We start from the raw sequence: 11,262 nt of genomic DNA on the forward strand, positions 1-11,262 counted from the left end.
ATGAGAAAAGTAATGTCGCTAACACAGGAAGAGAGTTTACGCGCCAGGGAAAGGGAAACCATAAGTCGCATTCCCCTAGTAACGACATACAACCCCCACACCATGTTCATTGCTGGAGTAGCAAACAGACACTGGCACCTTCTTCAATCGAAAGAAAGATTGGCCCATATTTTTCGCAAACGACCTTTGATTGCATATAGACCACCCAAAAGTCTCCGAGATACACTTGTGAGTACCACCACCTTGACAAGAAAAAGACCTGATATTTGCTCCAGCATAAGTGGCGGGTGTGGTCCTTGCAATAAACCAAGGTGCAGCTGGTGTAATCACATAAACAAGGCATCAACCTTTGCAGGGATAAAAAATAGCAAGGTCTTCGATATACTCCACTCAGTGGATTGTCATTCTTCTTGGGTCATTTACATCATAGAATGCAAGTTACAGTATGTTGGAAAGAGCGAGACACCCTTTAACATCCGTCTCAACAATCACAGGAACCACATTAAAAAAGGAGTCAGCAGCTGTGAACTCACCGAGTATTTTCTCTACAACACCTGAAGCCATAACTTCAATAATGACATGACGATTATGATCATCGAACCAATAAAACGAGATCAAATTGTCATAGAAAAGAAAAGGGAAATACTTCAAGACGGGAAATATTCTGGCAAAAAAGGCTAAATACTCTACAGCCTAATGGACTAAATAAAAGAATAGAGTTTGGCAGACGCAAAAACACCTTTATAAAGCGGGAACCATACAATAATAATGTTTTAAAACATAAGTCATAAAGGGCGCTCCACTCTAGGCCTACAAGTTACGTGCTTTATGGGAAAACTATTCTCACGTGACGTCAGCAAGTACTTGACGTACAATTACAAATCGCACTATTTACTACGTCACTGTAAATAGCATTTATCAAATGTAATTAATCAAATACATAGCAGAAACCCCTGATGAAGGCAGAAGCCGAAACGCATTGTGTTTTTTATTGGAAGACAATCCTCTTTTGTGCAAGCTATATATATATATATATATATATATATCTAACTGGATTTGTCAAAAGGTGCCTGCAGAAATTGTGAAAACAAGCGAATTCTGCTACTGTCACAAACTTAAGGAAAAGCTACCCTCCCCACCCCTGTGCTTTGGTCAGACAACCAAGAATCACCTACCCACACCACAGTGTGGGTTCACTCTAATTGATGATCAAAAGCAAACTATCATTGAAGCCTAGACTAGTCCAGGGAAAATTGCCAATCAAGGCATGCTACAGTACTGTGCAAAAGTAATGATAGCGAATTTCGTCGAATTTCGACGAAGTTCTACGAAATTCTACGTAAATCTGCGAAATTTCGAGGAGAACGAATTTTCGGCGAAATTTCGCTGGCCTCTATTGTTTCACCATTAACGAAATTTCGTGCAGATGTGCGAAATTTCACTTGGCAAATTCGCTGAAGGTGGCAAAATTCGTTCGAAATTTCGTTAGTGGGAGAGAGATTTCGTTCAAAATTTCGCAAGTGGGAGCGAAATTTCAAACGAAATTTCACAAGTGAGTGCGAAATTTCAAACGAAATTTCCAACACTTTGTTTGTGTGAGCGAAATTTCGAACGCAAATCTCGTTTGGAGATCGAAATTTCGTTCACCATTTGTGGTCATTACACGAGGGTCACAAAATACAGAATGCAAACTGAGGTGGAAAAAATAAAACAGTTCACTGATGGTAGTCTGTGTTGAAAGACATCCATAGTCATGCAGTCCTTTTCTCGCGATTTTAATAAAAAGGAATTATTGTAAAATAAGCGGGTATCATTGCTGAGTATTAATTGTTTATTTTTCCTGCAGTTTGGTCTCGCATTTACAGATAACAAATTTTTACCAGTGAACCACACTTCGATTTGACAATTAATTAATTTCCAAAGTGTTCCGAAGACCTTGTGAAAAAAAATAATATCTCCGGTTGTATTTACCACAAATTGTTCATTCAAACAGTAAAATGCTCTTTCTTTAGCCATATAATTGTTTATCAAAGTTTCTTTGGCACGCTGCTCACGTTTAGTTATTTTTTACTTCAAGGAAAAATTCTTTGTTTCGCACACGTTGGCAAGTCACTTGCAAGCCCCAGTAAAAATATTTTGTGATCACAGCGTGATCACAAATCACGCCCGTGATCACGGGTGTGATCACTCCTTTTAGCGTGATCACAAAAAAGGAAAGCGTGATGTATGCCTGACTGGAGTGATCACGCCCGTGATCACTCCTTTTTCATCAGTGAAGGTGTGATCACATATCACGGTCTGATTGATCGGACTTCTTATCACTTTGAGAGGGACAGAACCGGAAAATTATAACAAAAGTTTGTCCGAGTATGTTCGAAAGCGAATGGAATTGTGTTCAACAATTTATTGGCCCGATTACACAGGCCTGTTATGCCCTTTATCACACAGGCCTGAACTTACGCGCTTTTTATTTGACCGAATATTAATGCCCGATTGAGAGAATATGATAGACTCCTCGCTAGAATGGACAAAGCTGCTCAGCGAATTCCTCTTGTCTGTGTATGAATTCATCACCCAGCCCATTACGTGCATAAAATAATGCAGGAAACCGGCATATGATGCTCGAAAATAAACAGTCACCATGCTATCACCGATGTGATCACTTTGCGGTTGATTTCATGGCAAATAATATTTTTTATGCACTCTCAACGAGCTTTGGTTTGCGCAAAGTAAATTCAGTTTAAGTTTCACGAAAACAGAGTCAAAGTTTCACTTGATTAGGACAAACACAGAGTTAAAAACTTCACATTTCAGTCATACAATAATTTAATTTAAACCAGCAGCTGCACTCTAATGCTCTGACATTTTACATCTATAAATAAATCCTCACTAAATAAGATCAGCAAAGACTAACCAGAAAATTAATGCTTGCACAATTTTTAGTTATGTTCATTCACATTGGGAAAACGAGAAATCATCCACGCATTGTTGGGTAGAATATCAATGAAGACACATTTACGTCTTATCTGCTCCACGGATATAACAAATGTCCTTCCCGAGCGTGGTTTAATGTGCACGTGATGTTTTACGAGGCATTTATTGCGGTACTTTCTTAAAACGTCCCGCGCGATATCTTTGTTCTGCTTACTGTTTGTTAAAGAGTGTAGTACTTCAGTGCATTCTTGCTCATTAAAAAATGGTAATGGGTCAGAGTTTTCCTCCAGTTCATTTCCAACACAAAGTCCAAAATCATGTATCTTTAAAAACAGTGTCACTCTGCCATAACAAAGCGTATTGTTTCTGTCTGTATATTCAATTACAGTTGAGTCAGTTTTGCGTGTTTTCGTGCCCAGAGAATAGAACTTCTGTCCGTCATCACTCTCAAATCTGCGAAAAGGTTCAAGTTCGTAATCTGTGGGCAACTTGTTTGCCATTACAAAGACCCTTACGAAGGTCTGTATGTTGCTGTCGATGTTTCTTCGTTCTTTTCCACTTAAGTAGCCCCCTTGAGTTTTGGCAGACACTTTGTGAGAACTTTTAGAACAACCTGTAAGACTTCGCAACAGCATTTTGCTGTCCTTAGGAATGCCATTATCTTGCAAAACTTCTTTCGTAAAATTAGAAAGGCCGAAACAAAGACCAATTGCACATCCAATTTGTTCCATAGCGTGATGCGTTCCATGAACAAGTGGTTTGATAAAAGCATTCATGCTTTCAAAAGCAAAGCAACTGTACGCCCATAGTGGTCCTCGGCGTGAAACATAATAAGCTAAATGCTGCAATAAATGGACATTCATGGTGAACCTTGTTGGCGCATACAGTATTCCCATTAAAAGAACAAAGTCTTGTAGCATGACGTCTGCCTGTTCGAGATCTGCGCTCGATATTGAATCGGAACACAAGATTCCAATCGCTCCGACAAGAAGAGACCAGTGGAAAATGTACAAGGGATTTAGGATTTTGCAGAAAACTGGCAAAGAATAATGCAGTAGCCAGTTTTTGAGTTCTGTTGCTTTCCAATGTTTAAGATCTTCTAACGATCTGGGCAATCTCCCTACGATGTCTGGCGGCTTTATCAAAAGAAGTTTGCGGGACATAGACGAAGTCTTTGTCCCTATGTAAAAGACTTGGCCCTTGTTTCCATCGGACATTTGTAGATTCATAATGTACTTTACAACTCCGAGACAAACGGAGTGCATCCAATCGATTGCAAATGAACGTACTAAATCGAACGGATACGAAACCTTCACAAAAATGCTATGCCCCTTAACTCCCATGACCGCTTTCTTAATTGTGGCCTTTGATGCAAATTTAAGTTGATCTTCATGGGTCCTTTTCTCGGGGCTTTTTTCAAAAGGCCAGTATCTGTGGATGTTGTTTGGCCCGTAGCCAACTCCTTCTGACTTGCAAAGATGGCAAGCGCATTTACCATTATAACGTTTCATATTCATTAGGTCAGCTCGTGCAGGCAAGTCGGCTGTTGCTACAAATAACATACATCGGACATTGATATCTCCATCTGCACTGTCCGGCACATGTATTCCACTCGAATTTAGAACATTCAGCTTTTCAACCAAAGGGTTAAGAAATGTCAACATGTTTGGATCATGTTTGTCACAATAGATGTAGGCAGGAATAATGAACTTTTTTTTGAATCGGTGTTCCTTTGGGAGCTCGTTGATCATGATATAAACCGGCCACAAATGACCAGCCCTAGAAGACGAATATTTGTTAACTCCATCAGTGTTAATTGTAAACGAAATATTGTACAATTGTGAAAGAAAACCCCCAGGATGTAAGAAATTCTTGTAGTCAAGTCCGTGGAATATGTCATGAATACTGCTACAGCTAGCTGCACGCTTTACCTGCTCTTTTCCTTTCTTTAATAAGTTCACAAATTCAGAATCTCTGAATAGATCTTTGATCTTTTCTTCTAAATGCAAGTCTAGAAAACTCGACGGTCCTGCCTTGCTGCATTTGGCATTTGGGCACTTGTCGGTTTTAACAGCCAGTAAACAGTTAGTACAGTAATTTATCTTTGTAGGTTCCTTGGAGCCGAAGTATTCTTTCATGATCACTTTCATTTTGTACACGGACTGAAACGTTTGTCTACATCGGTCTCCAAGCAAAGCGGTTAACAAGCGGAGGAGATCTGCCCAGGCTGCTTTACTCAAATTGTGCTTTAAAACGAAGCTTACAATTAAGACACACGATAAAATTTTCGATATTGTGCTTCCTTGAAAAAGTGGCTTCTCCTCGTCAGGAAGCGTAGTCGCGGTTTCGTTTTCTCGTTCGGGGACGATATCTTCTGGTTCGTTATCCCACTCTTCACTTTCCGTTCCAGAAACACTATCGTCACTATCTGAAAATGATTTTCCACTTTCCTCCGCTGAGGAAGAAGTGGTGCTAGTATTGAAGGCAGCTTCGTCTTCGAACTCATAAGGGGAAATCTCTTTTTCTTCATTCTGAATTTCCGCAGTCGTGCCGATCTGCATGTCTTCATTTATGTTTGTCTCACTTATTCTTTCCGCTGATCCAGCGGTGTTCATTGAAGCTGGCAAAGTGCTGCAGGCTTCCCGCACAACGCTATGATATCTCTTTAGTTGTCTACTGGGATTCTCTTGATCTCTGAAAAGTGTATATTTCCTTTTCATTTTGCCTCCGGTCTTTCTATGATAATACTGAAGCTGTCTGGATTTTTGTTTTGTTTCTTCAACTTTGCTTTCCCCGTGTACTGGGTTTTCATTTTCGCTATCAGAACTTGAAGATGTTTTTTCGCTGCTTGAAGAACCGTCGAGGTTGTCCATACTTAAACAAAAATTGTTACCGGTATACCAAGTGATTAGTCCTTATTTTACATGGCATGACATTCATGCAACCATTAAACACTTATCTGTCATGTAAGTCATTAAACAATCTTGCAAGGAATGTTCTCGTGATCGCAGTAAACGCGAAGGGGAAAAAAACGTATTTTAAATGGTTTAGATATCATATCCAACCTGCAATGACTTAAACACAACGGATTCATAAAGTTATCTTTACTCAGCGAGTTGAAAAAGGGGATCGAAGCATGTCTACGTTAAGGAATTTGCGTGCATGCTGTAATACTTATCTGTCATTAAAGTCGTTTGGCAGGAGAAGATTTTAATACAAAGAATGTTTTGATTACATGACTCACGCGAAGCTTGTAGCTCTTCCATTTTTAGGACAAAATATTTTTTTCTTAATCTTAGTTTGGCTTCAAAAAATGTTTATTTGTATATCGCTAATGGTTAAGATTACAATGTTTCTTATGTTAAATGGACATACTGATATTTATCTCGCGACATTCACCGCTGTAACAAATCCCTGCTATTCGAGTATCAGTTTACCCATTCTCCAGTGAGAGGCCAGTTGAATTCAAAGCGGGACATTTGAAATCTTCTCTAGGACAGTTAGCGTGCTCTTGGTGTTTACCAATCTTTCAATAGTTATCTGTGTGTCTTTTGGCTAGAATCATGGCGGTTTTCTATGCGGTAGAATTTCCATTAGAGGATGTTAAGTCTCGGGGGCCTCATGTTGTGCCGGAAAGCAAGGTTAAAGAAGAAAACGGCTCTACCCGGGTTCTGTGGAAAGTTGTCGATGAAAATGGTGAGCTAACAGAGGAATATTTTAAGGCAACAAGCCTTAAGAAGGGCACAAAGAAGGAGTGTGGCGAATTTATTGACCGCCTTAAGAAATCGCGTGAAAAGGCCGAGATCAGCAATCAATGTGAACGGAGCCGAAAGAAGCCTCACAAACTTTCTGACTACTATGACTGTGAGAGTCTTGCGGAGCAGCCAACAGCAAAAAAACCACGGCCTACAGTAAGCGAATTTTCATTGAAAAATGTTTGCGCAGATCTTGAAACAATGGAGTCCGATTCAGAGTCATTTGACCCAGAGGCTGAAGAAAAAGCAGTTCTTGCCGATTGGCAACAAAAGGCACGTTCCTCGAAGGTGGGGAAAAAGAAGAAAACCGCCAACGGTTCTTCCCGCCAAAACCGAGAGTCACTACCACCACAAGAAGATTTGAGCTCTAAGGAGAAGAAGAGAAAACCTAGGGCGAAAAAAGACAAGGAAAACGAAGAGAAAGGCTTCAGTAATGCAGGGCAGAAGAAAGCAAGATCTGAAATTGCGGAGAGCCAGTCTATTGACATTGGCAAGACGGTCTCCCTTAGCATGAAGTTACTCCTTCACGGGAATGAAACAGAAAGACCCGTTGAGTTCAATATTTCTGTGGATCCAGAAACCACATTCAAAAACTTGAAAAGCCTAATAGAGCAGACGACACGAATTCCATCTGACAATCAGCTCCTGGTTTTAAAAGGGCAATAGTGGAAAATGGATGAAAATGGTCGAATATGTGACGACTGGTCAATCGATGACCTGGTGGCAATATTTGAAGAATGTAAACCCTCAAAGGGTAAGTTAAGTTTTATTTCAAACAATCTTGAAATGCATGAATTTTATTTCTGTTCCTGTCTTATTCTGTGTGACTCATCAAGATGCTGACTCAAGTCGCTTGCTCTAGCATTTTTTTCTCTATTGTCAGCAGCAAACATTTCAGTACAAAAATAAGTGGATACCACTGAGAAGAAAGCCGACAGTTGCCGTACGTAAATATTTCATAACTACAGGTAGACGAATCATGTGCATTCACTTGCAACGGAAGGAAATATGCAAAGTGGAAAGAGATTTCATTTCAGTTTTTGTATTTGCTCTTACTTGTAGCTCTTGCAATTCTATAAGACTCAGGAACTACCCTGGTAATTGAACTGTTTTGACTTAATTTTTAGAGTTCAGTAAAACCATTGTCCCTGAAACCCTGGATGGAGGATTCCCTGATGAAGTTGATGCAACCAGCGACTTTGTCCCAAGCAATCAGTCAGAGCAGGAAAGCGACCAGTCAAAGCAAGAAAAAGAGAGTGAGTTAAATTTACTCCTTACATAATTTTTCAGAGAAATTGGAACTAGATCTTCCGGGATTATTGAATTAGTGAATCCTTCATTGTTTTATTTGTATCAAGTGATTGACATCCTTTGTATATATGTCTTAATTTTTTTGACTTCTGATTTTCTCATGGCAAACTTGTTAATAAGTTGGCGCATCGATGCCATCTCCAGGCGTTTTGGCCACGTTAATTAAAGCTGTCATTTTTTTCATTGTGTTCACCATAAAGATCATGTTAAAAATTTCAGGTTTTTCAATTTATAGCTTGTCTTTGGGAAAATGAATATTTTAGAAAATGCTTGAGGCAGTTTTAGTGTAGTGCTTTTCTAACGTTACAGCAGGAGCAGCAGCAGTAGTGGGGTTGTATACGAGAAGGTGTAGGACTGTAAACAGTGCTGCACATTGTGTAAACAAGTGCGCACTCCAGTAGATTAATGCAAATTAGTCGCGAACAGTCATATAAGATTGACCACGAGTATTTTTTTTTCAAAAGTAGCTCTTGCCAAGCATCGAACAACTTTTTGTCAATAGTACTTTCTTAGCCATCTTCAACGCTATTAAAGACTCCACTGGTTGCCAGCTAAGTCTTAAAGGGGCTAGGTCACGCAATTTTAGGCAATTTCGGCACTGATCGAATGGTCATAGAATTAACTAAAATATCAAAATAACTGTTCAAAACTATAGAAGAACTCTAACAAAACACAGGGAGGCTAAGAAGGGACTTGGATGGACAAAACTGGAGAGGATTGAAATGGATTGAATTTGAGTAAAGTTGAAAAACGTTGGCCCACCTTTTTTCAAATTTATATCAGTCTGTATCGAAATGTCATTTACAAAGCTGGAAAATCATTCTCAGTTGTTATGTGGCCGTGATTTTGCAAACGAAAGACTCTTGCTCTGCCAATTTGACGTTTAGAGCTCATAATCAACAGAATTAAACAAAATTACCTAAAATAGCGTGACCTAGCCCCTTTAATTCGCGTCATATTTGGGAATCTAACTTTATCACGATATAGTAACGTGACATATTACTAAAACTAGAAGTAATCATAGATTATGAGTGCGTTCGTGTAAAGGTGTTCTTTTTTGTCCTATCTACACTCCCTGCTTACCAGTATCAAAGTTATGGAGAGTTGAAAGCGTGACAGAAAACCGTCATTACATCCGTCCTATCCCCCACTCGAGAGAGTTTTGTCAAGTTAGCTAATAAGTATGCAAGCCACCGAAATTTGCTCAAATATTGGAACCAAATCTTTCACAGATGGAAGTCAGAACATAAAGATGCCATGCATCTGATTGTTATCTTTTCACATAGGAAATCATTGCAGCTCTCTTATTATAGCTACATTTGTATAAATCATAAAATGATACATTTAAAAGTTACAAAATGAATACGCCGATGATGTAGCATTAATGCACTGCTCAGCACTTAAAAAGTAAATTATATTTTATTTACGAATCTTGCAATAAACTGGGTGTATTTGGTGTATCAATCAATTTAAAAACTACATGGTATTGGCACTGATTAATGGCATTTCATTTTTTTCATATTAAAAACTGCTATTTTGTTCACATTGAGCTCAAAGCAATAATGTCAATTTCTTTTTGCCTTTTATTCCTCAGATTTTGGAACTGGAAGATATCATCACAACGACCTGGAAGAAAAATTGGCCAAAATCCTACACCAAGTGTCTTCAATGGCAGATCACCTTCATAAGCTCACTGATGCTATCAGCAAATTTGAAAAATGTAAAGCCTGTAAAAAGAAATACTATAAATCAGTACACGATGCAGACGTCAGTTTTGAGTACAAGCTGCCAAGTATTGAACTAACACCACCTCCCTCAGTCCCGGCTCCACCAAAAGCCTTCAACTCGAACAGCCCACCAGTTAAATCTTCTTCAACTCCTTTACGACCTCAGAAGAGCACGCTGGGAGACCGATTGCAAAAGCCTTGTAATGAGATGGGGGCCGACAAGCAGTCCACAATGCTTATTGGTTCCCCGAGCCGGGGAGTGTACGTGCTAAGGAAAAAGGTGGAACAGCTCCCAAAAAACACCCCAAAAGGATTTGCCCTGAAACTTTTCGAACTTGTATTTAGCAGGGACGAGGCAAAGACTGGAAGCGTTGAAGGGAAAGGCGAGAAACTTCGAAACTTCTAAAGCTGGACCCAAACAGAATAGCAGCGGTAAAAGAATGTACAGAGCTGACGTTCTCTGCCAATGAAAATGTTGAGTGGGCCACAATTAGAAAATGTATTGATGAGAAATGCAGAATGGTCCGAAATAACAGGTGTTTTGTGTGGGCAGGAATAAACATAACAAAGAAAGAATGAAGGAAAGATTACATCACTACTAAAGACTAAAAAAGGACCATTGTATCGTTGCTAAAGACATTTAAAGGACTTATATCGTTTATAACATTACGGGAAGTGTTCTAGTTTATTTTATCAAAACAGTTATTATTATTATTATTATTATTATTATTTTATTATTTTTTTTATTATTATAATTATTCAAGTTTGGTTCAAGCAGTATAGATGGGTGTTTCAGTAATGCTGTCTGCGAAGCTTAAATTACGATTTAAATAGTGTGTAATCGATTTCAAATGCTACTTGAAATGTAATTAAAATAAGTTTACTCTTACTGGAGACTTGTAGATGATTGAAATTCATCTTTGTCTTAAGTCGCGGACAACCTTGCAAGTCATTAAGGTACGTGGCTTTTCACATTTGCATATGTACAGGAACCCATATTTTCATTCACTCTGAGTTAAATTACCGACGGCAGAATCCGAAATTGGGAAGTAAGTTAAGAAACCATCCAGCAAACGAGTCTGACTAAAAAGGGGACTCGCGTTTGGGTCGGCAGGCTAAAAAACGCCGAGGTGAAATTGGGGCTCCAAATTTGTCGTACGTGATTTTCTTTTCATCTGACCTTGATTGATTCAAGGCACTTTTAATTCATTGGCCGTGATCACAATACTTTCTGTGATCGCGCTATTATGGCAGTGTGATCACACCGTGATCACAGAGTCAATCACGCCTAAAATTCGTCTGGCCATAATCACAAAATTCTTGTGATCACGCTATTTTCACACTGTGATCACGCCGTGATCACGCGTAAAAAGTTTTTACGCGTGATCACGACGTGATCATACCCTGTGATCACACCCGTGATCACGGCGTGATCACGCCTTTATTTTTACTGGGGAGATGTTTATTTCCAAAGCGTTCCAAAGACCTTGCGGAAAAAATCATATCTCTGGTTATATTTGACACAAATTGTTCAT

The 11,262-nt window shown here is 39.2% G+C and overlaps 1 long non-coding RNA gene and 1 pseudogene across 1 annotated transcript; one reads left to right on the forward strand and one right to left on the reverse strand.

The window, feature by feature from the left end:
* On the forward strand, positions 1-791 carry LOC138005257 (uncharacterized; annotated as a pseudogene).
* Positions 792-9,400: 8,609 nt separating this feature from the next.
* LOC138008938 (uncharacterized) lies at positions 9,401-11,016 on the reverse strand. The gene is made up of 2 exons (XR_011124297.1): positions 10,618-11,016; positions 9,401-9,727 (listed from the first exon to the last, which is right to left on the reverse strand). It is a non-coding gene; the product is annotated as an uncharacterized lncRNA (long non-coding RNA).
* Between the last annotated feature and the right edge of the window lie 246 nt (positions 11,017-11,262).

This window comes from Montipora foliosa, chromosome 6, assembly GCF_036669935.1.
Source record: "Montipora foliosa isolate CH-2021 chromosome 6, ASM3666993v2, whole genome shotgun sequence".
Lineage (NCBI taxonomy): Eukaryota > Metazoa > Cnidaria > Anthozoa > Scleractinia > Acroporidae > Montipora > Montipora foliosa.